The sequence below is a fragment of the Mirounga leonina genome, unplaced genomic scaffold (genome assembly GCF_011800145.1).
Source record: "Mirounga leonina isolate KUSES-001 unplaced genomic scaffold, KU_Mleo_1.0 Mir_165, whole genome shotgun sequence".
Taxonomy (NCBI): Eukaryota; Metazoa; Chordata; class Mammalia; order Carnivora; family Phocidae; genus Mirounga; species Mirounga leonina.
The window spans coordinates 80,108,512-80,117,920 of NW_023270415.1; the positions used below are offsets into that span (position 1 = coordinate 80,108,512).

Genomic DNA, 9,409 nt, shown 5'->3' on the forward strand with positions numbered 1-9,409 from the left:
CAATAACACAATGAACTTCAATCCTTATTACACTCTGAGCCCTGACCCTGGTCACACTCTGAGCCCTGACCCTGGTCACACTCTGAGCCCTGACCCTCGTCACACACTGAACCTGACCCTGATCACACTCTGAGCCCTGATCTTTGTTACACACTGAGCCCTGATCCTGGTCACAGCCTGGGCCCTCACCCCTGACTTTCTACATGTATCATCTCTTCCCCTGTTCTCTCTGCGAGTCTACTGTCTCTGTCTGTAAGACAGCCCACGCCCCACACACACCCCACTCCTCTGCCTCACTTCTCACTGTGGCATTCTTATTTAATGACCTCTTTCGGGCAGCTGTCCATTTTGCTTTGAACAATGAGGAAGGCACTGGTGGGCCTCCAGACCCAGTGCTTGGCCTGTGGAGGCAGGCCTTCTGGGCGGTGGCCCGCTGATGGCCTCCTGAATCTGCCCACACATTACCTGCCCGCCCCTCTCTGGGGCAGGGGAGGAGCTGGGCTGGGAGCTTCTGGGCTGAGCAGCCCCCTCTCTCCTCCTTCTTCCCCATGGCCTCGGGAAGGACTTTTGTTCTCCGGCCTCAGTTTCCCCATTGGTCTTCACTGCCTCAGCTCCTGCTGCTCCTTGACAGTCCACTGGGATGGCTTCCCCTGCAAACCCCTGAATCTGCTCTGGTCAAGGACGTGACCCTCAGCAGGGTGCTCCGCCCACCTGGCACACTCCCAGCTCCCACGTGCTCCCGCCACCGAGTCGCGAGGCCCCTCTGGCCTCCCCCAAGCCCCGTCCTGCTGGCTTTCCCACCGTGCACACGAGGGCCCCCACCCTGCGGCCGGCCAGGGCTGGGCCTGTGCACGACGCTTCCGCAGGAGGATGGGACTCAGGGCGGGGCGGCACAGCCAGCGACGGCCGGAGTGCAGGTGTTGCGGGAGCATTTGCACGGTGACAGGGGCCAACAGAGATTGGTCCCCACGCACCACCTGTCGCTCTCTGGGCCTCGGTCTCCCCGCCTGCACAGCCATGGAGCGGCAGAGCCTCCCTCCCGCTGCTTCTAGCGGATTCGTGGTGTGGTTGCCGCGAGGAGCCAGGTGCTGGGTCCCTGTCCCGGCCTCTGGGCCTCCTGCACTCACACTCGGAGAAACCGAAGCTCAGGGAGGGACAGGCCAGGACTCAAACCTGGGCCCTGCCTCAGGCGAGCCCACAGCCAGAGCCTTGGTCCCGAGGGGGACGGGGGCCCCAGGCAAGTGGCCCCCTCCGCCGGCAGGCACACGACACCCACTCCCCGCGTGCCTCGCGCTCGGCGTGGCCTCTAAATATAGCCTGGAATGAGGGGAAAGGAGAGAAGCTTCTGCTCCTCTGTGGGGACAGCCTGGCCCCAGGCCTGCCCACCCAGGCTGAGGGGGGAGGCACAGACCTGGCCCTCAGAGAGGCCCTGCGCGGGGAGCGAGCAGAGGAGTCCCGGAGACCCGGGTTCTAGTCGGGCTCTGCCACGGCCAAGCCCGGGGACCTCGGCCCTGTCAGCGAGCCTTGCTCTCTTCATCAGTGTCAATGGGTCACTAGTGCTTTCCACAGCCCGAGGCGGGTGGCGTGGCTCCGTCTGGGAGCTAGTCTGAGGGGGTGGCACCCCCCGTCCCCTCCCCCTTCCTGGCAGGTGTCCTGGGCCTGGCTGAGGTGGAGCAGACCTCATAGCCCGGGCCAGCCGGCTGGAGCCCAGTGGACAGAGGCCACGTCCTCGTAGAGCCTGGCGCGGGGCCGGGCCCAGGGCCTAGAAACTGCTGGAGGGTGACCGTCCTGGGCTTGGACACAGCCCGCTCTACCCGCCCACCTTCAGGTACTTCTCCCGGCAGAACAGAGAGTCGCGGGCTGCTCTCCAGGGGCTCATAACACAATGAACTTCAATCCTTATTACACTCTGAGCCCTGACCCTGGTCATACTCTGAGCCCTGACCCTGGTCACACTCTGAGCTGGGAAGACGCACAGCAGGGTGGGGGGCCTGGAGCATGGCCCATCCCAAACCATCCCAAACATCTTAGAGCGCAGTGTCGTCCCCTGTAAGGCGGGCAGAGTTAGAACCCACCTCAGGCTGCCCCGAGGCGTGCTGGGAGGTGGCACAGGACAGGCCCTGAGGGGATTTGGTGGCTGGGTGGGGGAGGGGAGACGGGGCCAAGTGCGCCCACAGGTGAGGGTTAGGAAAAGGGGGCCCCTTTGGAGGAGGCGGCAGGGGCTCTCTGCACAGCCCCCAGCCCCCAGGAGTGAGTCCTGGGTGGGGGTGAACAGCTGGTGTGTGGCGGCCCCGGAGGGGGGAGCAGGAGAGCGGGGGCGTTTCTCTCCCGCACCGGTTCCCAGCCCTGTAGGGCCTCTCTCTGCCTGCCTCTTTACTTCCTTCCCTCTTTCTGCTCCTGCCTGTCTCAGAGAAAGTGAGGGGTCTCAGAGGGAGGGGCCAGGAGTCCCTCCAACCTGCCCAGGCCCTCCCAGGCCCCTTGCATGACTCAGTCTTGCCATCTGTACAGTGGGCACCTCCAGCTCGGAAACCCTGCATTTGCAGGATAAAGTCCTTCAGTGGCTTGGTCCTGCTCCATTGCCTGGCCTTGTTCTTGGGCTCCTGCAGCACCGAGCCCCAGACTCCCCCAGTGATGAGCTAGCTAGCTGCCCCGGGCTACAGTGATTGGTCAGCCACGGCCAGCCCCGGGGACTTTCAACGACAGCTCTCTCTGCTCTGGGGTTGTGAGATCAAGCTGCTGCAGGGCCAAGTGCAGAGACCAAGTCCTGAGGAGGTGGCTCAAGTGCCTGGATCCAGCCCTGCCTGAAGCTAGTATCCTGGGACTTGTCGGTTAAATGAAGCTATTACCTCCCTCTCTGGCTTACATTACTTTGAGCTGAGTTTCCATCACTTGTGACTAAAATAATCCTACCATACACTCTTATTCACATGCTGGCTCTCTTCAGTTTGTATGCTTCCTCCTTCAGAGAGCCCTCCCTGGTTGCCTCAAGTAGATTTGTGGCCTCTTTTGGGCTCTCATAGCACTGTGGTTCTGTCATTGCCTGGCCACTTGTCTGGTGTCCCCACTAGCCCGTGAATTTCTGCAGAGGAGAAGATTGTAGAGTCATATTCTGTATAGGTTGAGTGGATGAGTGAGTGAATTCATGAGAGCTTAGCTTGCACTCCTCTGAGAATGGGGACATTGCCCCAGGTTAGCCTGCAGCATTGTAAAGCTGCTCTGAAGACAAAGAAAGTCTTTCTATATTGCAGCCCAAGTTGGCTCCCTCTGAGCCCAGCCCATGGCCCCTGTCCTCTCCGTTTGGCAAGTCTTTGGCATGGCCTGCTCTCTCTTGCCCCCTGCCCCTGGGGGCCCTGTGGTGGGGAGCAGGTGGAAAGGGACATCTGGATTCCTCCTATTATCGGAAGGGGGTCTGATCCATATTTTAAAGTGAGGACACAGGACACAGAGACAGGGAGCTTCAGCAACTACACTGGGGTCACCCAGCTGGGCCTTGGGGCTTGTCCCTGGCTGGGCTGACCATGAACTGCATTCTTTCACAAGCAGAGAGCACTCGCCGAGTGTTTCCGGAGGCTTGGGATTTGCTCTCCTCCACCCAGCAGTCTTCCTGGGGTTCCCTCTCCTCCACCCAGCAGTCTCCCTGGGGTTTGCTCTCCTCCACTCAGCAGCCTGGGAAGCCAGGCCCTCCACTTTACAAGTGAGAACCTGAGGACTGTCGGGGGGAGAGGGGGCGAGCCCCATACTGGGCAGGGACAGGGTTCAATTTAGACCCAGACCTGACTCTCCCGCCCACCATCCCCCAGTCACCTATGGTTCCCCTATGGATCTGAGACCTGCAGGGTGTCTTGGGTGGAGAAGATAGACCCCCAGCTGAATGCTGGCAGGGTGACTGGGAGACACAGGGAGGTGAGATCAGGGAAGGCTTCCTGGAGGAGGCAGTGGACTCTGCAGGTGTGGAAACCTGGTTGAGCAGCCTAGGAGGCTGAGGCCAGGAGCTACTCTCTCACAGGGCCCTGAACACAGAGCAAGGTGCCAGGCCGAGATCCAACTCCCTGGGAGGCAGGCTTCTGGCCAGAGGTGACCTCGCAGGCCTCCCTCTCAAGCCTCCCTCCCAGGCTCCTGCACTGCTTACTGCCCCAGCCAGCCTTGGAGGAGGGCTCTGACCCAGAGCACCTGGTGCCGATGTGGCCAGAGGTGGAGGGGTGGGGGAAAGGTGGGGGTGCAGGGTGAGGGAGGTGACCCCTCCAGGTGGGGAGACCCAGAGCCCTGCACATCACAGGCCTTCTTCTTCCAGAGCTTTGCTGAGACTCTCCAGGGAGGCCTGTGGGCAAAGGGCGATGCCCTTGGTAGGGGCCCTCCCTGGGAGTGACCTGAGGCTCCGGATAGGCTGAGGGGGCCCCCCTCTCCAGTCTCGCAGCACCCCGACTGATGACACTCCATGCGCCCTCCGACCTCTTTTGCCCAAGCTGTTCCTCCACCCTGGACTCTTCCTTGCTCCCTCCTACCCAACATTTTGCCCACCCACCTTTAGGACTTCCTGGCCTCCCCTCCACAGGAAACCCTCCCAGCGGGAGCCTCGGAGGGTGGGGCTGGTGGGGGAAGGGTCGGGGGCAGTGCTCCAGTCTGTTCCTCCAGCACCGGGATAGCCCAGCACAGGAAGAGTTGACACCTCCTCCAGGAAGCCCATCCGGTTACCCTGTGGGGTCCAGCTTGTCCCCGTCATCCTCACCCTGCCCCTGGTGCTTGTCAACAGGGCTTAGCTGGAGTTTTGGAGTTTACTTCCCTCCCGTGTGATGCTGGGTATCATATTTGTTTGGTGCTGAGGCTCCTGGTTCCCCCACCTGAATGGTCATCCAGGGTACTCAGAGCAGGGCTTCTCAGAGCCTTAGGGAAGCTCTCAGACTCCGGGCAACTTTCGAGAGCAGGGAATGAGCATCTTTCTCCGGGTCATTTGACTCTGTCGTCTCCAACAAGTGATGGGAGGCTGCCACTCACAGCTCGCCGGGTCCCTGCTGTGTGCCCAACGACGCCAAGCTCAGGAGCTGGTACCTGCCCATGGACGCCCAGGGGGGTCCCCTCCTTGGCAGGGGCGGGCGTGTCCTAACATCTTGGTTCCCCTCAAAACTGTCCCCCATCCCCGCACGTTCTCTTGCAGCTGTCCCGTGGCCAATCCTGCGGCCTGGCTGCTTTGCCCCTGTTACGTGGGGCACCAGGGCAGGTGGGGAGCCCGGCCTCAGCCCTGGGCCAACAGGTGCAGGCAGCCTGGAGTTTGGTCTGTGCCAGAGGCCAAGAGGGGCAGGCATGGAAGACAGGCCCAGTCTGTCCCTGACCGAGGTGCTAAGAGCATCTGCTGTGGGCCAGGCACCTGTGGGGCTCTTGAAATCCCCACGGCAGTTTATAGATGAGGAAGCAGAAGCCCAGAGAGGTGAGCCACAGGCCCTGGGTCACACAGCATCAAAGGAGCTGGGAATCAAACCCAGGTCCAGTGCATCTGGCCCTGGCAGGGGTAGGACCAGGGTGGGGGGCCGGTATCTCTGGACCTGGGGTTTGTGCACAAGGGCGTTGCCAGGGCGGAGAGTACCTGTGCATGTCCGTGCTGCTGTGGGTGACCTTCGTGGTCTTCCAAGGCCAAAATAGCCATTATTGGGGGAACCATCTGCCTGTTTATTTTTACAATTATTCTTGGTTTCATGGCATCTGCTTTAGAACATCGCCTGCTGTTTTTGGCTGGTCTGAGCCTCTCTGCTCATTCCATCCAGGGACTGCTGGGTTCCTACTGAGGTCCCCAAGAGGGGCCAGACTGACCCTTGGTCACCAACAGGTCCTAGGGGGCGCCAGCCAGAATCTAGGTTCCCTTCCTGGCCTGACTCCCTCCATGCAGCTCAGGGACAGGGGTCGCTGGAGGGTGTGGGTTGAGCGCGGTGGAGAAGGGCACCTGGGCTCCATCAGGCGGGACCCCGCCCACAGTCCACCCTCTCTGCGCCCTCAGCTCCGGAGGAAGCGCACGTCTCTCCGGGAGGGGCAGCTCCAGGCAGGGCTGCACAGCGAGGTTGTGCAGGTGCTCATGCAGCTGACCCCCACCCCCCAGCTTCTCTCGGGGCAATCCAGGATGGGGCTGCCTGCAGATCCTCAGCCTGCCTGACACACGTGTCTGCCCGTGTCACCTGCTGAAGGCCCCTTGCACCCTAGTCCCCAGCTCACACGGTCCTCCCTCAGCCCCTGGACACCCCTCCACCGAGGGAAAGCTGTGATCCCACAATTCATGGGCTGACTTCGAGATGACCCCTCCTAGGTTCCCGCTGACTCCTCCCAAGATGCCCCTGCTCTGTGTGGCTGGCCCGATTTTGCCTGTGAGGACACTGAGGTCCAGGACGCTTAAGTGGTGTGTCCGGGTCATTCAGCTGGGGGTGGAGGAGCTGTGACTTGAACTCTGCCCCGTGGAGCCCCCTGCCAACCCCATGCCCCTGAAAGCTGACTGCCGCGCACCGTGCACACCAGGAATTGGAGGCCCAGGTCAGGGCCAGCAGCTTGGCCCGGGCCACCCAGCCTGGTGTCGGGGTCAGAGGAATGGTTAGGACCCCGTGTGTCAGAGGCATCAGACCTGACCTTGAGCCCCCAGTGGTGCAGGTGCAGAGGGCGCCGAGGCTCCCAGGCAGGTGTGGCTGCTGAGGGAGTTCTTCAGACCCCAGTGCACCTCCTCAGGGTGGCCCTCCCAGATCGCCCTTCCCTTTCCTACCTTCCCTTTTGTGTTTTGCTGCCATCACCCCCCCCCCACCCCCCCGCCGGCAGCTTCGTGGTTGTTTGCTTTCCCTACTGGCCTGGCAGTCCCACAAGGGCAGTGGCCCTGCAGAGCTGCAGCTGAATGACCAGATAAATGATTTTTAAAGGGACCACTCTGGCGCCTCTGAGCCTTAGTTTCCTCAACTGTGAAGTGGGCCCGTTGAGACCCACGCCCTGCACATCAGGTCCCCCGGGACGAAATGAGACCAGTGTGCAGGTGCTCGGAGAACTCCAGTCCCCCTCCCCACACAGACCAGGGCTCTAGAAGCAGCAGCCCCGCACCCCCACTTTTGCCAAGGCTCAGAGAGGGGCAGTGACTTGCCCATGGCCACACCGCGGGGAAGCCGCCGGAGGGGAGAAGGCGGCACCCTGGGCGGCCCTCTGGCTGGGAGTGACCAAACGTGGCAGGAGACTATGGGGGCCCGCGGGCAGGCCCAGGCACCGCCAGAGGGCTGTGAGCTGCCACCACCATCCCGCCGTCCCTCCATCCCCAGTCTTGCCCGAGGTTGCACAGCTGCTCCTTGTCTGTCCCGCCCGGCACCCTGGCCACCGGCCAGTTCCCAACCCGCCCGCCCCCCTCGGGACCCTGTTCCCGCTGCCCTTCTCCCAGGGCGCTCACCGCCAGCCGGAGCCAGGCGGGGGCAGTGCCAGCTCCGAGGTTCATGCTGGGGGCTGGGTGGACCAGCTGCCCTGGGCCTCAGTTTCCCCACTGCTGAAAGAGTGGGCAAAGGGCCAGGGCTGGAGCATAGAGCCTGAGCTGTGGGGTGGCATGGCTAGGAGCCTGCCCACAGGAATCCCTCAACCCCTGGCCCTGCCCCAGCCTGGGGGACAGTGATGGACAAGGTCCCAGTGGTGGTCAAGCACTCAATCCCTTCCTTACCCTGGCCTCTGGGGCCACCCTAGTGCCCTGACAGGTGGGAAAATCGAGGCACAGCTTTGGGCACCCTGCAGATGATCAGTGAGAGTGCTGAATGAATGAATGAAAGAATGAATGAAACCCAGGGAAGAGGGGGTGGGGGCAGCACAGGTGGGGCTCTGGGGTCAGGAGGGATGCTCCCACAAGCCCCTGGGAGCCCTCCCTTCCCGTTTCTTTGCCCAGCCTGGCCAGCTGTGACCACCCACCCCCCTCGCCCTCAGGGTCTCAGTTTTCCCATCTGTACAATGGCTCCCTGCAGGGTGGGACCTCAAAGCCCATCCAGGCTCTGAACTCTCCCCTCCCCGGGTCTGGGTGTAGTTTCTCGGTCCCTCAGCCCCTGTGCCGCCTGCCTGGCTGGGGAGTGAGGACACTCCGGCACTGTCCAGCTCCTGGGGGCCGGGGACAGCTCTTGGGGGACTCACCGCACCTTCGCCTACTCCAGCAGCTTGAGGCAGAGCCGGCACAGCCTGGACGACCGCCTGGGGCAGCTCTGTGGGCCACTCAGTCCGGCAGCCCGACCCGCCTTCCTGGGGCCTGACGTCAGGCCCTCTCTGGGGCTCCTTTTGGGCAAAGGCGGAGGGGTGGGGGCGGGGTGGGGGCGGGCTCCTTCCCTGGCTGGCCGGCCCCCTGGAGGAGCCTGATTCCAGGGCCCTGGGAGAGGGAGCCTAGGGGCAGCAGAGTTTGTGGCTCAGCCCCAGCCAGACAGAGGAGGAAACTGAGGCACAGGGGGCGGAGCCAGCGGTACTGCCCAGGTTGGGGGGTGAAGAGTGGAGAGGGAGGGCTCTGGCTTGCTGTCCCCCTAGCGCCTTGTCTGGGGGAGGCTGCAGGGCCCCTGAGAGTGTGGTTGGCACTCACGTGTGCTGTGGGAGGGGGAAGTAGCGCGCAGGGACCCAGTCTTCTGTCGGGAGGGACAAATGCAGGCTGGCTACGTCTGCCCACGGTGGCCTTCTGGGTCCCCAAGTGCTGTCTGGGTTTTCTGTGTTTTGCGTGTTCTGAGCCTGGGTGTGTCTGTGTGTGCCCGTGACCTAGAGCTGCACTCTCTGTATCTGGGCCTCCGTTTGTGCCCCCTCGTGAGTGTCCCTGGCGCAGTCCCGCGTGTCTGCGGGCTCAGCACCAGCCCGGGGCCCCTCCGGGACCTGGTGTGACCCTGTGGGTGCTAGCGACTCTGTGGGGACACGTGGGGTTGGGTGCGTGGGAGAGACCTGGATGTGACCAGGGCTGGTGGGGAGGGGGCTGCGGGTCTTAAATCTCGGGAGCGGTGGCTGGGAGGGACATCCCTCCCCAGACACACAGCCTGCCCAGCGTAGTGGCCTGTGGGCAGCCTGGGCCAGTCTGGTTTCAGTGTCTGAGGGTGGCCGCGGTGGGGGGCAGGGAGGGCTCAGGGTCAGGTCTTTGCTGTCTCTTCTGCCGGAGTGCCCTCTCTGGTCTCCTGTCCCTGAGCTGCTTCTCACTCCTGCAATGGAATCACCCAGCACCTTCCATCCAGCACTGCTGAGCCAGCCCACGCTGGGCACTGGGAACAGGGATGCTGCCCGAGACAAGGCCACTGGCCCCCGAGATCTCAGTCTGGTGGGGGACACCGTTGCAACCAACAGCCGGCTGGGGAGGGGCGGCACAGGAGGTGGGCATAAGCAGCCTGGCTGGGCGGAGGGAGGCCAGAGGGATGGGGGGTCTTCTGGGCTGTGGGAACGGCACGTCGGGTCCCCAAGAGTGGAG

At 62.9% G+C, this 9,409-nt stretch overlaps 1 protein-coding gene across 1 annotated transcript in view; it reads right to left on the reverse strand.

The window, feature by feature from the left end:
* The window catches only part of GPR20 (G protein-coupled receptor 20), an 11,702-nt gene extending 3,514 nt beyond the window's left edge, over positions 1-8,188 (reverse strand). Inside the window, exon 1 of the mRNA XM_035011114.1 lies at positions 8,121-8,188. The gene's annotated coding sequence lies outside the window, so the exon portion shown is untranslated. The remainder of the gene's footprint in view (positions 1-8,120) is intronic.
* Positions 8,189-9,409: the final 1,221 nt, after the last annotated feature.